Source organism: Thermobia domestica, chromosome 11 (assembly GCF_964235325.1).
Source record: "Thermobia domestica chromosome 11, izTheDome1.hap1.1, whole genome shotgun sequence".
NCBI lineage: Eukaryota > Metazoa > Arthropoda > Insecta > Zygentoma > Lepismatidae > Thermobia > Thermobia domestica.
In genome coordinates this window covers 107,091,634-107,117,092 of record NC_137464.1, presented here as the reverse complement: position 1 = coordinate 107,117,092, position 25,459 = coordinate 107,091,634, and the positions used below count along the sequence as shown (strand labels likewise).

The following is a 25,459-nucleotide window of genomic DNA, read 5'->3' as shown; positions in this document are numbered from 1 at the left end:
TTAAAAGGGACGAAACGATACACAGACTAAGTGAAGAATGAAAGAAATTACGAAGTACAAAAAAAATATACTTTTATTAAAAATCAATCTTAGAACTTAATATTTGAAAGTTTGAATATCAAAAATATAGTTTTTACGAAGACATGTTATTCAATTCAAATATTGAAACAAGTGTATAATAGATTAATATATTTATAATAACGACAGAATAAGAATTATTTATTGTTTAAAAAAGAATGAACAATTAGTGAGATATTCAAGAGTCTAAAAGAGTCAATAGAAGAGTCTGAAAGAATTCTATTATTTCTATGGACGTATAATTAATTCGAAGGTATACTCGTTATAGATATGAGGTTAATATTTTACATTCTAATTATGACGATGACTCAGAAATAACCCAATGAAGGATATTCATTTTGAGTAATTTAATATTAAGAAGAAATATATATGAAAGCATATTGAACATACAAGTTAAAATGGGTTTAATTTCAGGCAGATTGTATAGATGAAGAAGCACATCAGAAGCCTGTTCTTAGAATTTAAAAAATTCAAAAAATATACAAATTCGAAGATAGTGAAAAACTGAATGGGCTGCAAAGAATACAATATGTACCATAGTCAAAAAGTGCGGAAGCGTCTTCTATTACATAAGTACAGTAATGTACAGTATTAAAAAGGTGTAACTTTTAAGTGAGCTTCAAGAAGACCTTAGCAACTGTAAACATATGAAACGGAAGCTAAAATGTAGCTTATAACAATAAATACGAGAAAAAAAAATTGGATAATTCCTTTATGTATGAAATATATTATGCACAGTTGGTAGTTGTATAATCTCTGAGTCAATTATCTGAGTAGAGGCTATACTAGTGAATATGAATTTTTAAAATAATGGAATTTGTAGAAATCAAGTCTGTGTAGAAACTAATTCAAGTCATGTTTATCATAACGATATTCCAGATATCAATTTATGTAATTTAAACGAAGTATTAAAATCTTATGAAAATAAAATCTGGCATGTGGAAAGAGAGGATTGTACATATCTATACAAAATGACAAAGATATATTTAGTTGTAAAGTGACAGATCTGTCCACCGTCTCATATTCATTGGAACATGGAACAATTACATGAAATGAAGCGTTATATAACTACCTAGGCGTGTTTCCTACACTTAAATTTTGAGGAATAACATGCAATAAAGATCACTTCAAATGAGAAGCAATAAAATATAGAAGAAATCAATGACCACTTAACAGAACTTGAGTATTTCTAATTAGTAAATAAGTTCCTTACAAAACTGTTAAATGGAGAAGAAACTTGAGCAATCACGTGATGTTGAGACTCAATACTCTACTTATTCGAATATCATTAATTGCTTGCATAACATAAACACCTTCCCAAACGGGCTATAATCGGCCAGGTAGCGCATGTACAACTGAGTGATGTGCGGCCGGCTCATCGCACTCAATGCCATTAGTCATTTAACACATACGATGTATATATCATATAAATAAGACATTTGTAAAGATTTAATTTGATTTGCAATAAAAGTTTAACATTAATAGAACGTAAAGTTTCTTCTAGTATATTAATCATAGTATATAGTATATTAATCATAAATACAGTCTTTACGATTTTATAAAAATACAGAGAGACAATTTCATAAAAATAAGTATGTATATAGTGAGCTTCAAATAGGAGAAAGAAACTATCCGAAAACAAAAGAGAAAATATCACCAAGTTCTTTTTACGAGGTAAAAACAAACAACTGAGAATGCAAACATTGGTATGAGAAGATGTAAAACTGACGAAAAAGAGCTCATGAATTGATAAAAATAAATCCACTATATGCTCACAAATATTTACCTCACAAGGCATTGAAAAACGTAAATTCAAATTTATTGCAGACAAAAGGTAAGTAAACTTAAAGATGATGATCATGTTTAGATTGCGATTGCATATGTTGTTTACAGAGTCATCTATTTATAGCGATTACGTTTATAGGTAATTAATTAGAGTATCTATATATACAGTATATGTAATATGATATACGAGAATATTCCCAGTGTTATCGATAATCAACCTTTAAACTATGATGACCTTTGCTTTATGTATACATATATGTAGATATACAGACTCGTGCACATCGACTCTATGATCTCTTCCCATTCTCCCTTGTTAACAATAACAACAATACAAGTTGATATATATATATATATATATATATATATATATATATATATATATATATATATATATGCTGACACTGATCTCAAAACAGTTGAATACAGCTTTCCACTTTCTGGTTACCGATTTTACACCTCTATGCATCTGGTTGAATGTAGCATATGTGTGTGAGTGTGCGTGTGTGTGTATGTGAGAGAGAGAAGGAGAGGGAATTTTGTCATCGAGAGAACTAATAGATATGTGTTTGTATCCAACAATACACAATGTTCAACAGTAAATCTCATCCACGACAAGCATGTTTGTTTCTATACTGTTCACAGATTGTAATGAACTACAATTACCTTGCACTGAATCTTACAGATACGGATTTTGTTAAACGGTTTGCTTCGTTTAGACTTGACATCTGACGATTTTTAAATTGATTGTCTTCTGTTTATATTAATGACAGTTGAAATGTAATTATATATTTGGTACATGGTTATCAATCTGGTTAAAAATATTACGAAATAAGATACCAGTTTGTGTTTAGGTTTCTATCAACCCAGGATTCAGGGAATCAAGTTCATTTTTCCTATTAAAGCCGAAAAATTGGATTTTATAACTTGAATTAGTTAAAAGTTTAATTATAACTTAAATGTATAAAACATCATTATTTACCCATTTTAGAGGAATCAAAATCTCTAATCTTTCTAGTTACCGATAAATATGGTCTACTAATTCATTACACATATCACCAATATTGTATTCCTACTGAAAATTTTCATAATATATATAGAATCCATCACCATTATCGAGATAATTAGTACTTTGTATATATAAAAAAATATATTGCTGTTTTAATATTTTTAAAATTTGATATTAGCTTTCATTGCCAAATTGTTATCTTTTTTTTACGAACTAATAGATTTCTTCCCTTACACAGGAAATATCGTCAATCACAAAAAAAAAAACAAACCCTAATCACATTTTTCAAAATATAAAATTTAATTGTTTTCTCATTTGTTTGTTTTCTGTTTAATGATGAAGAGAAGGACACATTATAGGAAAAGTAAAGAAGTGTTACAAAAAAAATTATCACAATTCAAAATTTATATCCTGGAATAAATTTGGACTTTTGATAGAATGTACGTAGAATATTTGATAATAAATAATGATTTTTAAATTTTATGCTAACATTCTTCATGTGTGAAACTTGTTTCCAACAGATAAATCACAGAAAAAAGAAAATAGAATAATTTTAAGATTGTATCTATAAATTGTAGAAGGAATGAGTAAAATTATTGCAGAAATACTATATTGTTGCAAATTGCTGGAGTACTCTATTGCAGATTTTGAAATACTAATCCAATTCAGTGAAAAATAATGATATTTCGTATGGTTCTGCTCAGTGTAACAATATGACGTCTTTCTTGCAATGAATCGTATTAGTGAAAAATACGAGAAATCACATTATAATGGAGACTATATCTAGTTAGATTCGAAATTTTTAGAATTTAGTTCTAGAATCAAGTTGGAAAATGAAATTTTGTGATAAGCTTTTCTAAAAACACCAATTTACATACAAAATCTAAAAAAAAGTATTTTTTCCACAATGTAAGACGAATCATATCAAAAATATATTTTTCATTTAAGCTTAAAAACAAACTTTTCTGAAATATTGATACTTGCACGACATTATTAAAATCTGAAATCACAGAATCAATGAAAAATATTTGTTAGATGTTATTGGAAGTATCCTTTTGGCAATATCATTTAATAGAAAATAAGTTATTTAAGAATTATCTGCATTTGTAACGAATTTAATATTTATTTTATACGATGAAAAATTTCTACAATGGAAAACAACCATAGAGCTTCTAAAAATCTAGTGAAACATTTGGTTTGGTTGGGAAATATAGCTCAACTCAGGGCGAGTAGTAAGGAAATTTTACCCAGAAAAAGCATATATATTCAATTATAATATTCAACTATTCATAACATCTACATAAGTAGAAATAGTTAGACTGATTTCTACTCGTCTGTTGCTCAGAGGAAATATCGAGTAGGGTACCCATTACATAAAGAATACATTAAGTTGCAAGAGTAGTTTCTATTACATATATATACATACACATATGTTTATTCATGGTAATAACTGTATATGTAACTCTATTTTCGTACTTCCATTTAATGAGAAACAAAATACTTATAATAGTTTGTGCTACGAATATTGTTATATACATATATAATGGAAATATAGCACATTAACCTGTAAACTATAACGTAACCATATATGTTTAACATATGAAATATTATGTTAATTATAACAAATTAAAATCTAAGTTAACCTGTAAAAAACAAGATAATTACTGTAAATATTTTTAAATATATAAATTAACATGTATACTTAGGGGAACACAACATAAGCATTTTACAATAGTCAATATTGTATACATTTACTTGTTAAATTTTAGTATATTATTATTCTAATTAATTACTAATTAATATACTAATACATTTTAACTATTGTAGCAACCATCATCATATTAACTCTCAGAATACCATATTTCAGAAGATACTAATTAATTACAGTAACTGAAAAGTAATCTAAAACTGTATAAATATACATTCAAAATTAAATCAGTTTCTTGCTTTGACATTTGTAAATTGTTATTGATATTGAAGTCAACATATATGTTACCCTGCTCACACACTATATTTCATATTTTTCTTCTCTTAACCTTGATAGGTCCTATTATCATACTATATAATTAATTCGTTAGGAGCTGTTTTATAGTGAATGACTTTTTTTTCAAGTAATGCGTAGATTCAAAACCTAACAAAATTAAAGTTGATTTGAAAATTTAGATGAAAGGAAATTTAAAAGAATTAACCCAAATAATGAGAGATTTATTTAATGTTACCTGATAAGGAAGCAGGTTTGGGTTCCTGCTTATTGTTGCCTTTCCCACCGTTATGATTTTCAACTTGCAACAGGACGAAATTCAATAGACTGCGTTTTCAGGGCTGAAATAATAAATAATAATCTAAAAATGCTGTATAATCTTTATTTATTAATAGCATTACTATTAAATTTATTCCAAAATGTATTAATTGTCAAACAAAATAAGGTTTTATTATATTACATGAAATAATAATAATAACAATAATAATAAAACAAGTATAAACTTCCTATCCATGTATGTTAAAAGTGTATTTTTCTTTTCGATCAACATTTTATTCTATTCAAATTTCGAACGTTATTAAAATATCGGTATTAATTTGATTACACGCCAATTAATATTCAACCGCTATAAAAATACTCAGATATCTTATAGTTACAAAAAGTCAAACTGTTGACATAATGTGAGTTTTATTACTAGAACAAAATGTTCGACCAAAAACTAGACTATCCTAATTTGAAGTTGAGGTAGAATTTGATCGAATGAAATATAGGTCTAATAATATAATAAATTAAACACAGTCATTATAGGTCACGAAGAGACGAATTATGCCCAATCAAACGACTTTTAATTTATATAAATATGATGTGGTCAACACCTTAGCTCTTTTCACTGTTACTGTAGCTTTCTAGGATGAAGTTTCCTGAATTCAAATTACTCCTTCCCCAGTTAATTCATAATATGAGTCAACACCGAAACTTCAGGAATGACATAGGTAATCGAACCAAGGACTACGAGAAACAAGAACGTATCTGCTAACCATTCGTCCGCAGGTACAGCAACAAAACATTTAACCTGAACTTCTTAGTACCATTAGAATCAAATAACTGATTTGTATTTGATCAATGTTATTAGAACAATAAATCGTGTAAATTATTGAGTCAAGCATTGGAATCGACTTTAATAAACGCTGCTAAAACAAGATCACGTTTGAGTTTAAAAAAACGATCAAAATGATCCATTTTGTTGCACTCTGAATGGCAGATATAAGTACGACGTTCTATAGTTTGATTAATGATTTATCTATTCAACGATTCCATAGTTTTTTAATACAAATTAGCAATTTATCTTGTTTTTGGCTACGTTATTTCAAAAGTTACGGCAATGCGAATCCTTTGTTTTAAAGAGTTATTTAGGACATTATCGTGAAATCTAATGTAACTTCGTTACTAGAGAATTCTCATCATATACAAACTAAGACTTGAAGATCACGGACTTTAGTAAGTCTCTGATATGGATGTTAAGAAAATCTTTTTCTAAGTTCGACCATCCTTGAAAAATAATATAATTTGAAAGAGAAAAGGAATATCAAAACAAAATTACGTTAACTCATTTTACCCTAATTTGCTAGTACAATTTTAATCTATAAGACGGAAATATGTAATACCCAAGAGAATAATTCTTCCGTAAGATAACACATCAATTTGATGAGAGTGTGTTTCAAGGAATAGGGTAGTTCTCTTGGTTATGAACATTAAAAGTGAAAAATGCTTGTTATATATATATATATATATATATATATATATATATATATATATATATATATATATATATATATATATATATATGATCGCTTATCTCCTGCAGCAGCAAGATGAAAAATAAATGTCAAAAGAAATTACGAACTGAAGAAGTAAATTGCAATGAGTGATGTGGTGTGATGACGTTTGCTTGTTTTTTCTTCTTTCTTATTTTCGGTTTTTCTTTGCTGCCACGCCTCTTCTCTTGGGAAAAACGGTATGTCTCTATCCTTCACTCCCCAGTCTTCCTGGTTCTTCGTTTTTAATTATTAAGAATTTCGTGACAAAACACACAAGAGAAATGCCGAATGCTGAAAAAAAAGCGGCCCACAGAGAGAAAGAGTGAGAGAGAGATATATATGCATATAAGGCATATTAATTTGATGCCAGAATACATGCAATCCACTAACGAGAACGAAATGAGGAAAAGAAAGAAAGATAGGGAAAGAAAATTGAGAGAGAGAGAAAGAGAGCTGAAGAAAAAAGATGTAGGAGAAAAAGGCCACACCCACTTCTCCAGGTCCTTGGAAGTGTTGCGCGAGTCGCTGCTCAGTAGGCGAAGAAAAATATTGCATTGCCTTAGATAAGACATCTCTGTCTTTCTCTTTCTCCATCCATCCAGCCCCCTGGAAAGACAGATTTAGAGCAGGAAAAATGGTATCCGTTAGCAAACAAACTGCTACTTCTTCAAGCACCTCCCTGTGTGCACAAACATTCTTACAGCATTTGAAGTAACTATTTTTCAACGTTTATCTTCCACTGTCTACATTTGCTTTGTTAAAAGTAATTTAATATTTCTTCCATATTAATCTTAAATTAAAGTGTAATTTCAAGTCAATCTACACTTTAGTTCCATTTCTGCTTCATTACGTAGTTATAATGTTCAACTAATAGTTTATCTCATTAAAAAAGTCACTAAAGCTAGACGAATTTTGAAGATGTTTGTTTTATTGATGGGTGTTGTTCCAGGATTTTAGCCCAAGAAGGAACTTAATTTTATTAATGACCTAAAAGAAGATAAGCAAACAAAATATGAAGTATGGAGGTTTATATAGTACACTTAGAATATAAATGTTACATAAAGTGTTTTATATATATAAAGAAGAGACTATTACTAAAATTGTTGGATTGGATTTGACTGGAAATTTATCATGGAAGCTATATTAGAGAAGATCTGCTGCTTGAAGTGATGATACGAATTGCTACTCTGGTACTATCCAAGGCTTAGAGTTCCCAACAGGATCGAATCCAGGATCACGCACATAGCAAGTAAACGCTTTTGTCAATTGACCATGTTAGGGAAAGTATTCAACGTAGTCTAAATCGAACTGGAATCCTGTTTTATATTTTTTATTTCTAGAGGTATGATAATCAGAAGTTATCTTGTTTCCAGGGTGTGATAGTATAATATGTCACTTTTCCTTCAGGTCAGGTCCTGGGTAGAGCAATCAATTTACATTAGTTTCATCAAGTTCCGAGAGGAAGTGAAAAAGTTGTTGTAACTCATTTTGCTTAAAGTGTAAAGTTGATATTAATATTACCGTGAAACTCATTGAAACATATCTATTGGAGTTCCTCGGAACAGATTGATTTTGTAGCTGGACTATAATGACTCAATGTTAGTCTTTTTAACATAGGTACAGCATTAACTTATTAACAAACTTTCAAAATTGTTATTTTACATTTTTAATAGTAACAACTAAAAATAAAAGCGTTGAATGGAAATTAGCCATAGATTTTATATTTGAAGAAATCCAACTCGGGAAAAATTGTCAGAATGATAGTTCGCGGGATTCGAACTCTGGATTTCCCAAAGGCCATAGAAATGGATACCGGTACGTAATTTATTGAAGCATATGTAACCAGCGACATCAGATCATAATAATATTCAAATTGACACACTGGTTTACTATATAAAAATAAATACTATTCATTTTTGAACACTAAGCAGAGAATCAACTACTTTCAACTACTTTTATATTTCATCCCATTATGCACGTATTCTAAAGTTGTACTTTGATCATCTACCTAATAAGACAATTTTCGAGTTTGATTTGGCATAGACTTATATATATATATATATATATATATATATATATATATATATATATATAACGCCAGTGAAAAAATATTTATTAAAGAAAGTACAGTCAGATAGGAATATATATATATATATATATATATATATATATATATATATATATATATATATATATATATAGCCCACTCCTTTCCTGTATTTGTCAAGCATTTGACAATTTGTGTTAGTTCTTTACTTTTTCATACTGCATAGATATAAGAAAAAATCGAAACTTTTCTTGAAGATCTCTGTGTCAAAATCGAAGTCGTTCTAAACCTTTGACTAAAACTTTGTCTTTAATGTTTCTGATTGAAAACTTGACAGTAAGTTACAAGATTTAATATTCAATTGTTTCGAAAACAGATATAGAATCTTAGGTGAAAACAATCTGATTTGGTCTGATTAACTTGCTTTGATTCATGACAAAGAGAGTAAGAGAAACAGAGTAGCTTCTTAATGCAAGAAGTTTCGTTCTCTTTCTGAATCACACAAAAGAGAAGTTCTTGAGTTTCATTGAAACAATTAAGTTAATACGAAGACGTTGCATGTTGTTTCTCTAAGAGATCTTCCTATTGATTGAGTGCGCTCATATGCACCTTTTGGAAAACTAATAAACAGCATGTTAAAAGTGACAATTTGTATTTGATTTCAATTTAGAAGCAAACAACACTTACCAGTGTATTTATATATTTGAAAAACAGTTTTGTATATGATAATAATTCACTAAAAGCATAGTTGTCTTTTAATACTTGCTTTTCAATGACGTGCTAAGACTTACTGCTTGCTGCAAATAGGGGTGCTTGGAGACAAAGAGTTGAAGCTGTCTTGCGTCGAAAAAGATGATGTCGCCTCGAAAAGTGTATCTGCTTCTATCGGAAGAGTTCTGTCTCGTCACAAATATTCTGTCTCATATCGTCTCGTCCCGTGGGTAACCCCAGAAACTTATATACAAGTTCATGAACTTGGTAACTGACTTGTGAAATTAAGAACGTTTCTTTACGGAAATATAATGGAAGAAGTTAAACTGATATTTTGCAAACTATTGCACGATAATTTTAGATGTAAGAAGTTAAAGATAAATAGATATGGCACCTAAGGTTACACAAACAAAGCTGGATTATACGAAAACAAAAGTATTATAGTTGAAGGACGTATTTGATAGTAGAAGGAAAATATCCTCTTAATACTTAGTAGAGATTATAAACACAGACACTTCAAGAAGCGGAAAATGCAATGGATATATTCAGGATACAGTGGTGGAAAAAGTTATCCTCATATCATGGACAGAGAGAAGTACAGAGAAACGAAAAGTTATTATTATTTTTTTTACAACTATAGAAGAAAGAGAAAAATAAAATGAAATCTTTCAGTTTTACGCCTCACCGTTGTACTGTGTAGGCTAAAGGAGACAATGATGATGATAATGAATTAAATTGTAAAATGAAGAAAATGGGAGAAAACGGGAGAACGCCGAGAAAATCCACATACACGGTACTTTTTCACCACAACTTCATGTGAGCTGGGATAGAACCAGGAACCTCATGCATTAGAAGTGAACGCACTGCTATTGAGCAGCCGTGGCCCCTTAGAGGAAGGAGAAGAAAGCAGGATTAATCATTTAATACAAGATCTGGCAGAATGAACACATCGTTGAGAGAGGAAACACAAAGAACGTATAGATATGTGAAAAAAAAACAACTAAGAACAGCGAAACTGGAGCCTTTATATATAGTGAAGAAAGGCCTGAGTAATGAAGACGGCATTTCGGTAGAAGGTAGACTGATTACGATAGAATGTATACGGTTTGCAGATGAAGTGGCGCTTGTTGCGGAATCTGAAAAGAAAATTAATCAGTTGTTAGAAAATTTGAGGAAAAGATTAAAAAAATATATAAGATGGAGATATACGTGAGAAAGACAAAAGTAATGATATTTGGAATGAAGAGATCAGTATGAAATAAAGAAAGAAAGAAAAGGGGAGAAAATAGAACAAGTGATTAGTTTTCGATGCCTGGATAGCATTATGAGTGAAGGATATCAAGTGAAATGGGAAATGGAAACAAAGATAGGAATATTGAAAGGAGCATTTAGGAAGAAAAGTCTATTTTGTGGGTCCTTGAATTAAGAAAAGACAGGTAAAATGTTTCGTGTGAAATATTGTTTTTTTTTACGGACCATAAATATGGAAGTTACGCAAAAAGCGATGGAAACAGACGGAAGCTTTCAAAACATGGATGTAGAGAGGAATGAAGAGAATTACCTGGGCCGAACAGAAAACGAATGATAAGGTGTTAGAAATAGTGCGGGAGAAAAGAACAATTTTTAGATGTAACTAGAAAAAGGAAGAGAAGCTGATTGAGATACTGGCTAAGGAGGAACTTAATCATGAGAGATACGAAGGATATATGGTAGCAGGATACTATAAAGGAAGGAGCCGAAAGTGGCTACTGTTGATGAATGGTATTTAAAAAAGGAAAATCGTATGTGAAGACGAAGAGGATAGCTGAAAACCGTGGAGCATGGAAGCTTCTCAGTTGCGGAATGTGACTTGTCAATAATGGCAGAATACCTATGATGATGGTGATGATAACAACTTGATTGCCAGCAGAATTAAGAATTAAAAATATTCGAAAATGTGTTACATGTATATACAATAAAAGTGAAACCACCGTACGTATGAGTACTTTATTGTATATGATGTAAATGCCAATACGACGTTATATGATCATGTAATGAGGTATAAATTCCATCAGCTGCAGCAATATCACATGACGGAGAATTCTTAATTTTTCCATCGATCTACTTGTTATCATAATTGGATGCATACACATAAAAAAAAAAGAAACAAAACACACACACACACATCAACAACACAAATACACATAATACCTCACAATTAGTACATAATTACCTGATCAAATAATTAGCAGCATCCAATAGGAATAAAGTAGAATTATGTGTGTGTGTGTGTGTTTGAAAAAAAATAATAAATAAAAATCGGAAAATACAAGTACATATGGCTAGAGGCAGGTTTCGTGAAAGATTCGTTTGTAACGTGTATGCGTTGAGGGAAATGAGAGGCGTATATCGAGGGACCCACTTTGTGTGTGTGTGTGTGTGTGTGTTTATGTGTGGCGACACATTATCCCGTTGTCATGGAAATGGAACTATTGAATAGTGACGGGAGAGCAAGTGAGAATATAATGATAGAGACAGAAGGTGTTAAAACAAATTATACCGCTAGCATACACACATATACATATATCTATTTATACATATTGTGATGTGCGATGGAAGTGCAATATCGGAATGCTATCTCCATAATTACTCGTGACTCTCTCTCTCTTTCTCTTTATGTGTGAGTGTGGGTGTGTGAATGTTGGTATTTGTGAGTGAGTGTTCCCGTCGGAAAGTTTCCATGAATGGATGACATATGTAAACAAGCACAAACATGCCATTTAGTCCTGCGGTTCCAGGGAAATTGTAACATGCTGCTGTGGGATCGGAGAGAGGGATGATAGGGAACAAAATCGAGTGTTAAAAAAAAAAAAAAAAAACAAATACATACAACAGTGTTGAGAAAGAGTGAGAGAAAGCAAATGAAGACAAAACTGCGCTGGCAAATTTTCAGTTTCATTGTCGATCGAATTCCCCAAAAACCATGAATGGAACCGTAACTGTGTGGTTTTCACAGCAGTGGCGGGCGATGACGGGGGGAGAGACAGGGAGGCGAACATTGTCGAGGCGCGCCCTGGTTAGATATGTGTGTGTGTATAGTACAGTAGTAGTATATGCTAAAAGAGAGAGGAGAAACACAAGTGGTTTGTGTGAGGGAAAGATGCAAAAGGGGGACGGGAGGGAAAAAGGATATTGTCAAATATTTTGGGTGACTAGCTTTTTGGTGGAGGTGGTTTTTGAACTGGGTCTTGTTGGGTTGGGAGACAGAGAGATAGAGAAGGGAGTAAAGGAAATCTGGAATTGGCAATTCAGTAGAGGACTATCACAGAGGAACGTATGGGTGAACGAGGAGGGAGGTGTGTGTGTGTGTGTATGAACATTCGATGAGGAAAAACACAACACCTCCCCCTCCCCTACCAAAACCATTTACAAACGAACACTGGTGTTGCGGTGTACCAACATGTGAACACGCATACACCAGGCGTAATCTGGTTGTTGTTACACTTTCCCATGATACAAACTATATCGTCATTTGAAACAGTTTGGTCTCGACTTGATGATCTGCTCATTTTTGAAGCACTTAAAAGAATTGTTGCCTAATTACAAAACAAAATGACAATAAAAGATGAAATACTATAAATTACTTAATATAGTAGCCTAATATAATATAATACACGATATTTTCTCGTTCTTTATCAGGTTAGAACATGTAAGGTAATTATATACAGTTTATAGAAGCAACAGATGACATATTAATTGGGTGATTTCAGTGATTTGTAATCCATACATTGTCAATTTAATTACTTTTCTGGCATTTTCGACCAGAGCTACAGTACTACAGGGGAGCTCTTCATTGCTCCAGGCGAACTGCGTGCTTGAATTGAAAATCGAACACAGGACCACGCGCATTGAAAGAAGGTGTGTTAAAGTTCGTCTAAATAGATTCTTCTTCTTCTTCTTCTGATTATTATTATTATTATTATTATTATTATTATTATTATTATTATTATTATTATTATTATTATTATTATTATTATTATATACCATTTGTCCTTTTCAGAAGATATTACCGTTGTGCAACTAACACTAAACTTATGAAATTAATCATAACGTATTTTCTAGATGCCACGTGCCAAGCTGCTAACGTCTTAACTTTTCAAACAGCATGAAATTAATAGGTCAATGGCCTTTGGAATCAAACTTAATAACAATTACGCTTTTGGAATAAAAAATACATCGTGCCTAAAATTTCAAATACATGGTATATATCTCAATCAAGACACAGGAGAAAACAAAGAAAAAAATAAAGCATTGCTGAGAAAGGTAATAACACGCCCAGTTAAAAAAAAAGCGTTCGACCTTCTGTGATATCATATTACTCTTCTGACTGATTCTTGTATTTCATGAGAAAGAGGGCGTATCTCGGAAAACACATTGCCAAGCACACCTCCCACCATTTTGAAGAAGAACAGAGTAGCTTATGGTGATTCTCAGAAAGCTTTCAATAGATCGTATTACACGAGTACAAGATAAGTTCACATGTCAAGAAGAAAATACATACTATAGCTTCCCAAACGAGTAACTGAAACTAAGCTAAACTTGTAGCGTTAAAGCTTATACGGGCTGTCAGTACATAGATCCCCGTCTAACTTAGTAGATAATAATTCCAGTACTTCTTAATTCGAACAGTTCCTGAATTTGTCTCACTGATTCCTGGATAAAAAAAGTGAAAACCTTCTGTCTCTGCCTGGGATCAAAGTCGGATAGGCAAGTTAAACGTAGTTTACATAGAAAATGGATTAGGAAATTGAAGTAGATGTAATTAGATTCTAAATGTTATTTTTAAACTAATGAAATCATTGACGTGCTGTTAAAGAGATAATTACGTTTTCCTTAGACCTGGGTTCGATTCCCGGCGGAGGCTCATGTGGTTCTCATTCAAAGTTAAGCTGTAGTTCCACGTCTCATATACCCTCGCTTCTGAAAGGGACGCTAAACTCAAAATCAATTTTTTTTAGTTAAACGACTTCTGGTTATACCACAAATATTGAATACATTTTTAAAAGAAAATGTGTTAATATCGGGTTAAAAAGGAAAACAAAAGTAGAATAGAGGAAAAGAATGGTAATTCGATTCTACGTTGATCTGTAGGATTATATCTCATTTCGCTTAGATGTTGCAAATAGGTGTTAAACATAAAACTAAAGAATTACAGATACGTGACTTGGAATCGACGCCATACTCTCTACATCAGGAATAAGAGCTCCAACCTTACTTTGGATTGGCTCAAGTCCAAACTATACATACACTAAAATTTCTTATACCATTATTACCACTTTCCATTCATTAGTTAATAACAATTTCAGAATTAAATCGTAGAAACTACAAAATCAATACACCAAAAAAAGAATTACCAATGTAAAGTTGACTATGGTGAAAGGGCGAACGCAAGTGAAGATAAAAAAAGATAAAAATTACAGAAAGGAAAACTGCGAAAAAAGGCTAACAAAGAAAATGCATTTTATTTATTGTTTCTCTCTCTCTCCGCTCCTGTTTCTGAGATTCCTATCTTTTTCTACCTGCCGCTTGCATGTTCTAGCCCTAATATACAACTCACTTGATCACGTGAACCAAATTGCAGAACATTTCCGGAACGGAAATAGTTAAAGCGGGGTCGATATGACCTGCTGACAGTATTAATTATAAGCGACATGAATCGAGTTGAGGCGTTTTCATTGCGTAAGAACCACTCATTAAATAGCATTGATTTCTCTTTGAGAATTTTCTTTCTTTTTTAAATTTTTTTGGAACTTTTATTCTCTAAACCGCAAGAGTTTCATGAAAAAAAGTTTAAATTCCTATTTTTGTTGTTTTGTTTTTAAAAATTATATCCTAGTTTTACATTCTAATAACACAACTACTGAATTTCAGTTCATTTGAAAAGTAAAACCTAAAAACATAGTAATTGCTTAAATATTGTACAGTATAAGCAGTATAAGTTATTGTAGTTAATTTGAGTTAACGCCCTTTTGCATACATTTTTGAACTCGTGCGGGCTCAAGCTCACTGTCTTCAATAAGGCTCGCACTAACTAAATTGAAGAATCTAACGCTAGCTCAGACTCCCACTCGCCTGTCGCTGAGGCTCGCACTCGCTCGATCTAGAGATCCTCACTCGGCTCGTTTTCGTTCGCACTCGGGCTGTGGTTGGCTATCAACTTATAGGGTTTGCACTCACAAAGGGCTCGAGAGTTTTCAAATCTTTGGTAATGGGATGATTAACACGCTTGCCTGCAGCAGGCACAGCTTGCATTTGTACTTTCCGTAGACTGTGGAAAAACAGGTGACGTAATGAAATTAACGTAATTGATCTTTTGCAGCGTGAATCCAATACCCATAGTCTTGTTCAGACGTAAGAATTCTCCGTAATAGCCAATCATATGACTTAAGGTAGCCTATTTGAAAATTCATCGCCGCAATAGCAAGTCTTCTTCATTGAATGTTTTCCAGTACTTTTGAGACAAGAATTAAGGGCGTTTCACCTCGAAAGGATGCCGTGACTAAACTGTCTCGCATAGGAAAGTTTATGTTTCTATTAGAAAAGTTCTGTCTTGTTACGAAAATTCTACATCGTGGGTAACCTTAAGATTCAGGTCAATCCGCTGTGGATTACCCATCTCCTTAATACCTAAAAATCTCTCTTTCCAAATTCCCAACTAAAACTCGTTGTAACCCATGAATATTACTCATACAAGTAACGTGCATCTCCGCCCTCTTAGCATTTCTACATTACTAACTGTATGATATTCGATGAACCGTTGTTATTATTAAGTTTAACGCTGCATAGCTTTTTATATTTCCTCTTTTGTTCATCTCTTTTTCATGCATATTTATAATTCTTGAAGTAAATTCAGAATGCGGAACAAATGTTTAAATGAAATGAAATATTTTAGGTTAATGCCCTACGAAGGTCCCTTTTTGGTTAAGGGAGACGATTATCAAGGCAAGTGAATGATGATAGAAGAATTGGCGGGATGAGAAAGTGGAAGGAAACAATTGTACCTCGAGAAAACCCACGGACACAATGTCGTCCACCACAAACTTACTTGGCCAGAGATCGAACCAGGATCCCACGCACCAGAGGTAAGAGCTTTACCACTGAGCCACCATGTCTTCCATAGATGTTTAAGATTCCATTAATATATTTATGATTTCCTTTTCGACAAAAGGTGCAATTTATTGCGCTTTTTGTATTGTATTGTATGTGGCTGTGGATTTCATCCCTAATAATACTATTTATAGTTTGTTATTTATTCAGCTATCAAGCTCATGTCTGATACAATTTCGTCACTGAAAAGGAAGTTTGAACTTTTGTAGATTCAAGGTGTTCAGATCCAAATCTCAAAAAGTGGTTCGAATCCCAGATAGTTAGTTTCTTTTCAATACTTGAGGCTATAATAAGTTTATTCAAGGTACAAAATATATCCTCTATTTTTTTTTTTTTTTTTTTTAGAGAGAAAATTCTTTCTGGAATAATTTATTCAAAAAATTACATAAACTTTGAGGAAGAATAATTTTCTTATCTGTGAAAAACTCGAAGTATTTTCTAAATTTTCAGAAATTAAATTAGTCTCCAAAGAATAAGGTATTCATTTAAAAAAAAAAGAAAAGAAAAAGAAAGAAAGGAGAAATGATAATTGCAATTGGTTCAAAACATTCTCTAATACACAGCAATAGCTTAAAACTTTGTAGAAATCTTGAATTTACATGAATTTTTGTTTCGAGTTTTCCTAAATGCCAATTTTCGAAGTGGTTCTTAAACTTCTTTTTTGTATATACCATACTTAATAAATAACAAGTTTTTTTTAAGATCATGAAGCATCTTAGTATTTTTTTTTTAAAAGAAAAGAAGTAAGAGAACGCCTCTTCTAAGGGCTTCTATGATGACTTCAATGGTAGCCTACTTTTTTTTAGGGGAGATGCTCAAGAAGAAAGTTTATGTAAGGCTAATCCTATATCTAGGGACTTCTTTGCAGTGATAATTATATAATTTATGTGGAAAGATAGATAGTATAGGCTCCACTACAAGGTGAGGATCGTAACACGTGCGTTAACACGTACTGAAGTGCAACAGGGAACAGGTAGTGATATGCACAACAGGAACCTTGAAGCTACGGACGACCTTTCATCAATAATTATGTGAGTGGATTAACTAGGTTTATAGGTCTTGCAAACTGAACGCATAATACAAACCGCAATGTTTGTGTTATATATATATATAGATAGTAGTTTCCCGCCACCTACACATTATAGCATCCCTATCCCAACGTGTGTTGTGTGTTTGTGTGTATGAGTGATTGTGTGATCTCTTTGATGAGCCTTTTGTAGCGATATACACAAACACATTCACTCACTCACACACTAGGGTCGGTCGGTCTGTGATTGTATCCACTAACAGATCAATAACATCGTTTGACAGCACTTCGGGGTGGGGAGGGTAGAGAGGTAGAATGAGGTGATCGTTTGTTGAACACAATTCATACTGCCTCCCCTCCCGCTCCTGGATTCATTATAGGGAATCGGCTGTTGTAACCCTCCAACCCACCCACTCTGTCTGGGTAAACCCCCACCCGCGACAATCATGACTATTTGCATACTGTTACAGAACACTAGGAATCCAACAGCAGCTGAGTGTAGTAGAACGTACTGTTCGTATCGTATGGGAGGTATAAATCATATGTATAGCATGATACTGATTATGACATTGACTAGGTTTTTCAATCATTTCTGTTTCTGGTTTAACAATAACCGAAAACGAACTTTTCTTACTCAATATTTGATAGTTTATTTAGATTTGAGTGACCATTGTATGCTCTTTCAGCTAGTGGAGACTGAAACAGCATCCAGAATCAAACCTGGGACAGTTCAACTAGCCTGTACATTTTTGTTTATCCTTGAGCGCCACTACTTTTCTATCCTACATACAATATTTTCAAAATAACTCTGAAACAAATTATGCAATAGCCTATTACGACTTTGTAACGATTAAGTACCTTATAGTACAGAGAACTACATTAGCAAATACTTTCGATTTACTGGTTTTAATTTAGTGTCTCTTCACTATCGAGGTTATTTGACACTTGTAACTACCGCTTTCTCACCGGGAAAGGAACCCAGGTCCTCGTGCATCCATCACACGAGCGGTAAGTATTTTCTAATATTTAAGCAAGTGTCCACTATGCATCATTCCATATCAGTTCCACTGGTAGAATGAAATGAATAATTCTTGTTGTGGAGCCCTTAGGAAAGACCGTTGGGAAGTTCGTTTCGAATTTAACATCCCTTGTCAGAACACTAAAGCTAAGTGAAACGTGGAGTTAAATGTAGGATCCGAATTACATGTAGGGCTACTCCTACCAGGAGTTGAACCCAAGTCTTCTGCATCACTGATCATTTACCCATTAGAAAGCTCAAGAAGAACGTAGGATCTATCTTGGAAGTTATAATAATGGGAGAATATGCGTAGCACAAAGTTGTAGTCATAAAATCGAAAGACAAGTGTCTTTGGGAAGACAAAGAAGATGATAGATGAAACAGGAACTCATGGAGGTATGAATAACAAATCTGTTTGGACTGGCTTTTGCATAGAATAGAATCCTAAGGAGAGAATTGGTTTTTGCGGTGATAAACCTTCGGGTTCCTTAATGCTTAGAGTTAGTTTACTAAAGTATGAGACATTCTGCTTAACTTTACGTATATAACGATACATCTTCATGTAAAAAGTAGTTTTTAATGATATCTTAGGTTCGATTCCACTGGAACGTTGGAAAAATAGACAATTGGTTCCTACTAGTGCAATTCTATCTCATTTTAGGTTCTTACTGTCTACAGTTTCAAGATAGCACATATAAAGCTTATTATTATTATTATTATTATTATTATTATTATTATTATTATTATTATTATTATTATTATTATTTTACTTCACACATTGCCAAACCATCTAAAAGGTATTGACAAAGTAGTGCCACGTGTATTATAATCTTCTATAATATTTCGTCTCGCACGAGTATTTGTGTGTGTGTGTGTGCCTGGCATGAATTCGTTCATTTGGAATTCTATAGATTGTGTGCTACGGTGGCGTTCCAGTTCGATAGGCTTCTTTTGTGAGGAAATGCGCTCTCACAAACACACAAACGCACGGCACTGCCTACCATACAATCCAAATGGTAACTGTAACCTAACGAATGTTTTTTTATATAGTTCGTTTTATAGCTACCAGATGTCAGTATAATCCATTCCTGTTTTGGAGTAAGATTTAGATGAAAGTAATAATTATTCGAAAAATTATAGAATTCAATGTTTTAATGAAGTATTAGTGACTTTATGATATCATATTGTATCCTGTTCTCTACAACAGGTCTTTATCAGGATCATCACTAAACTATACCGGAAACGCCCATTCAATGATTCTTGTGAAAATCTTCTGCTTCAGAAAATCACTAGCTGAAGAACAGAGGTAACCTTCTAATGCCCTTCCATATTTTCTGGGAATGAAATACCTTTTAAAGCTTGTGTTCATCTATTTATTTATTTTTAAATCTATCATCTCGTTTTATTATGAAGAAACACATATTTTGAAGCATAAAAATGTGTATTGCACATACAAAATTTACTTAGAAACTTTGACAGATGATTATAATACGGGATTTACTATACAGTAGTATAAATTTTATAACAGTATAACTGAAGATTTGGTTGTTTAAATGTCCAAGGAGATCAGAAGGAAGATTGTGTTCATAAAAGACATTCAAAACAGTTTGTCTTGAGAAAGAAAAAGGCAGACAAGAACAAGCAAAAAGAGAAGAAAGATATTTATACTTATTGAGCTTCGACATACTTGAAAATGACAAGAAAATACCATTACATCCAGTATACTTTAAGTATTTCGGTAAGATTTGCAGAGAGAAAGAAAAGCGTAGATTTTTTTTAGAACATGAAAGTCTTGAAAGAATTTGATGAATGAGACGTCAATATAGATTCATTATTATCTAAGGACATTACATAAGAAAATTTCAATATAAGGGTCATTAAACGTCAAACGAAAAGATGAGGTGAGGCGCCTAGTATCAAAATTTGCCACATCCATTTCGCTTAGTTTCGAGTAATCTCGCAAAACGTACAGTGAAGCTCCACATACATACATATAAGTCCCATGTTTGAAGTAGTTTTTTAGTATGAAATGTTAAACTTTTAAACAAAATTCTGTTCCCATGGAATTCCTTTATATCGACCATATAACAAGCGATATAAAACTCAATTTCGATATTTAAAAAAAAATGGATTAGTGATCTTTTTTGGAAAAGTTTCAAGATGACGAGGACCTGTTATCCAGCTCTCTTAGGAGGAGCAAAAATAAAGTGGTGGGGAATGTGCTTGCACTGTGAAGATTAATCTTACATGATGGTCTGCACTGCGTATCCTCCGTGGTTGCAAAAACCACGTTAATAGTAGCCCTAATGTTGATAACCTCGGTGTTGTACTAAGATACAAAATAAAAAAACTCAAGTTGGAACGTTTGAAATAAAGGATCTCAACAAGAGAATTTTAAAAATATGTACATTTTATGCAGTTTTATTATGCATAAGAAAATTGATTAATGAATCATTCATTAATAAATGTAACTTAGTATATATATATATATATATATATATATATATATATATATATATATATATATATATATATATATATATATATAGATAGATAGATAGATAGATAGATATAGATATAGATATATACCAAATGTGCTTGATAGTGGATAGAGGATTTAAATTTATTCTAAGTGTCTAAAACAAGCAACAATTATTGTATGATAGTATTTATCGTATAATCCAACTGGTGTACATAAAAAATCATTCTTACGAAATAATATATTTGTCAGTCTACAATAGAGTAACATGAGAGATATAATCTTTTGACACATTTTCCCAACGTGCTTCTCTTAATCTGTTAACGTATACAACAATACGGTATATATATATATACAGGTTTTTGTTATTTTCGTCTTCCACATCTTCACACTCCACTCTGTTCGTTGATACTTCTTGTTCTTACGGAACAAGAACATCTAGATACTACTCTAGACGACGGGATTTCAGAATTATAATTAAGTCTAATGTCATTAATACGAAGCGAGGGGGAAGGAAAAACAAGGAAACTGCTTTCCAAGGAATAGTTTTGATGGAAGAAGACACGAAGACAAGTTTTTGGGGATGCAAAGTTATAAATGTATATATATATATCGAGAGAGAAGAGAAAGGAAATGGGTTTTCTTGCAGCGGGAAAAAGATGAGAATACGTTGAAGTAACATCTCACAAAATCCAAATTTTCTTCACTGAATCTGGTTAAAAAAAGAAAGAAAGAAATATTTGTACTTGAAGCTCTGGAGCCCCCTTCTCACATTTCTCACACTCGCATCTTAGCTAACGTTGCTTGCTATAGTGAAACTTACCCCCTTAAGACATAAGTTTCTCACGCTTTTTGCAAGGTGATTGTGAATACAAATTGGCATCCCAAGCGTGGTGTGTCTTTAACTATTAGATCACAGTTCATCTTCTTCTTGTTTGTGCCTTCAAAACTAACTCCCAAAACTTCCTTTAAGCAATGATGAGACGACGACGACGATGACACATTGTCTCTCTCTTTTCCCAGCCCCCCTTCCCAACCCTCGTCTCTTTTAAGTTCTCGCTTGTCACCAACGGAGAAAACATTATCATTGACTTTAACTGCATTTCTATTCGTTATTATTCGTTTGCCTGTGTTCGTGTCTCCTAGTTTGTTGGGGTTTTTCCTCAACACGTATACAACATTTCATTACTTACTTAACGTACTTTTGCCAAACTCGCTACCTATATCTATAATACTGCAAAACAGTAATTAACCCTCATTTCATTATGTCATTCGAGACGGTACTTGTGTGTGTGTGTTTCTGTTGGAAAGTTTTACGAGTAATTTTGTTCTGAAGGTTTGGGAAAACGAAGTATATATAGACGACAACTTTCTCCTCTCAATGAGGATAATCTTCTTAACAATTGAAAGTATAGAACTGTCTGTGAGCCTTTGTTTTATTTAAGTAAATTAAAAGATCTATATGGTGTATATTTTCTACTTAGCCTATAAAGAATTTAAAATTCATTTGTTTTGTCATTTTTTCTAAATATTTAGTTGAAGTATGGTATACATCATTGACAAAGAAGTTGTTAAAGTATCTTTGTTAAATTACATATAATTACTGACAGATATGTAATGATAACAATATTGTTTAATTACTTGGACCGACCGACAAATATTTACTGTAACGTCGTGAAATTACAACGAATATATCACAACGATCGTTATTACATCAAACTGAAGTGTAACATGACGAATACACTTGTTAATGCTAATCGTTATTTTTAACACGTTAATCATTTGTCACTTTTCCATGTTTTAAAACACAGTGTACCTTACTTATGTCTCTTTTTCTCACAACTGTGGAAAATTGAGACTTGATTCTTTTGTGCTCTGAACGCCCTGTTCGGTCTGCCGGAAACTTTCAGTGTTAAATTGTTATTTTAACACTTTGGCAATCTGGATTCAATTTCTACATGCAAAAAAATGAGAAAGAAAGACTATCTCATTTTCTACCTAAAATGAGAAAGTAGCAGTGAAAAATAGCAACACTTTCCGAATCTTTCTGCCATCATGTTTTCATTTGTGGTTTAAAAGAAGGCGAAATTTGCAAAAGCAACAGTTTTAAGTTGATTTTCTGAAGGTTGAAGGAAAAGGATTCACTAAGCAAAACAATATTCTTCATTCACACCACAGATGCCTAAAGGCATCAAATGTAGTAGTAGTTATTGGTGCACACTTGTCAGAAAATTCTGGATCCGGCTCTTTATATACATATAAAGGTTTGGATGTTATTAGTTACGAAGTCAAAGGGGCGCTGTAGGACCTATCTCTCTCCTTAACTTTCTAATTTACATGGAATAAAATTCTCTTTATGGTACTTTACAATGAAGAAATGGATGCGTATAGCACTTCCTTGTATCCCAAGAAAGAAAGAAATATAGAGAAAAAGAAAGACGCATATCCATTATATTATATGTATCAGGATACATTAGGACTGAATCCTCTTTCAGAGAAAAAATGGTACAGTATAAGAAGTTATAAATGGGTGTTAGGATAATTGGATGTAAACTTCCAAGGAATGGACCATAACAAGTATTGTGTTAGAGACACCTGTATTTTCTTCCTCACAAAATAGACTATAATTTTTAAAATGAGAAGGATACTACAGCAACAAGAAATAAAACTGGAAGAGAAAATGCGATAGCGCCCAACAACAATCACGAAAAGTGTGCGAACACAAACACTAGCGCTATCTAGTGAGGTTTTCCGGAAACAGCAGCGTGCAATACATTATCGATAACAGACCAATTCCGCACGCGAGTCGAACGAAAGATTGTCGTGACCGATAACGGATAGGTCTTTACAGCTAACGGAAGTTGTCTTAAACCTCTGATCAGACATTAAGAGCTTAGTACGTAAGTGATTCACTTTGGTAGGCCGTCAACAGTTTGAGAAAATAGTATTCAATCACTAATCTACATAGAGAAGGATCAGTGTACATGACAACAGACACATGATAAATCAAGACAAATATTACTATGATGTATACTCGTTACACTTCGTTAGCAAAGGCAAACACAGGATTCTTCTCATGACGTTTATGTATAAAAGGTAATATAGGTGTAAAATAGATTAGATATACGAATATTTGATCGTTATATGTAACAATATATGAATTAAGGCGTAGATAAATTTGTTAATAATAATAATATTTAAGTTTTCCTCACGTCATAGAAATAATACTTAACACTATGCCTTAGCAAACCTGAATGTTTGTCAATGTAAAAACAAGTCCACCGTTAATCCGTGAAACTATGTATGATTTCGGTTTCGTAGTATTTATTCTCCCTGTATATGTAAATTTCGTTGATTAGGGTTTCTATGAGCAGTGAGGATATAAAACATGGATCTACAATCTAACATAGGATCCGAATCATATGAGTTCCCAATGAAGATTGAACCTGAGCCTCCTATGTAAAGATGCGTACGGAAACCATACAGTCACGACGGATCTGTCTCCCCCTGTAAATTGTATATTATATTATTTCATCGCTAAACGCATCTCATATTGAAAAAAAAATCTTGGTCTATCTGGAGATTGGACACATACACAGAAAGAATGATCAGTATTTATAATTTAATGCGACTTCCCTAACATTCCTGAATCGAATATATACTTTTAAATTTTTTTCTGGTATTTATTTTTCACACTTTTCCCCTTAATTTATTCGAGAGTTTCCGTTGCGTTCTTTTTTGTATGGTTTCTTTTGAATTGGATATACAAGAAAGAAAAAAACTTTTGTTTTACGTTTTCCTTTACAGCAAACAAAAGGAATTTTTACTTAACACCCAGAGAAACAAAAAGATTTAGCATATACAACGCTCTACGTTTATTTTTTTTTTTTTTTTGTTTTTTATTCTCTTCTGCCTTTGTCTTCATATGAACAATTATGCAAATGAATTTAAGCAGCTTGGTTAATTATTTAATGCTCCAGCAAAATTCTCTGATGCTTAAATTTAGGAAATAAAAATTCAACTGATGAATATACTATTCTCATATAAATTTAGCACATTCACATTTGTCCTGCTTTGAATAATAAGTTCTCCTATTGTTCTTATTGGGTTTAATAGTTAATATATAAAAATGTGTTATAATTAACGGACGATCATAGATCAACGGCTAGCGCTTTAGGTTTATAATCAAGAGAACCTCGGTTCGAATTCTGATTGAGTTTCCTCTAAACATTTTTTTTCTCACTCCTAATAAATAATGATGGAATTGAGTATTTAGTATTTACACCCCGGCAGGCTTTCTTCGAAAATAGTTTTGATATAGTTGAAAATCTTACAGTGTTATTAGTTGTATTCGGGACTTCATT

The 25,459-nt window shown here is 32.4% G+C and overlaps 1 protein-coding gene across 10 annotated transcripts in view; it reads right to left on the bottom strand.

The window, feature by feature from the left end:
• pros (homeobox protein prospero) overlaps positions 1 to 25,459 on the bottom strand; it is a 266,338-nt gene that overhangs the window by 115,144 nt on the left and 125,735 nt on the right. For all 10 annotated transcript variants that reach the window (XM_081730957.1, XM_081730956.1, XM_081730954.1 and 7 more), the window contains exon 2: positions 5,089 to 5,191. The gene's annotated coding sequence lies outside the window, so the exon portion shown is untranslated. The remainder of the gene's footprint in view (positions 1 to 5,088; positions 5,192 to 25,459) is intronic.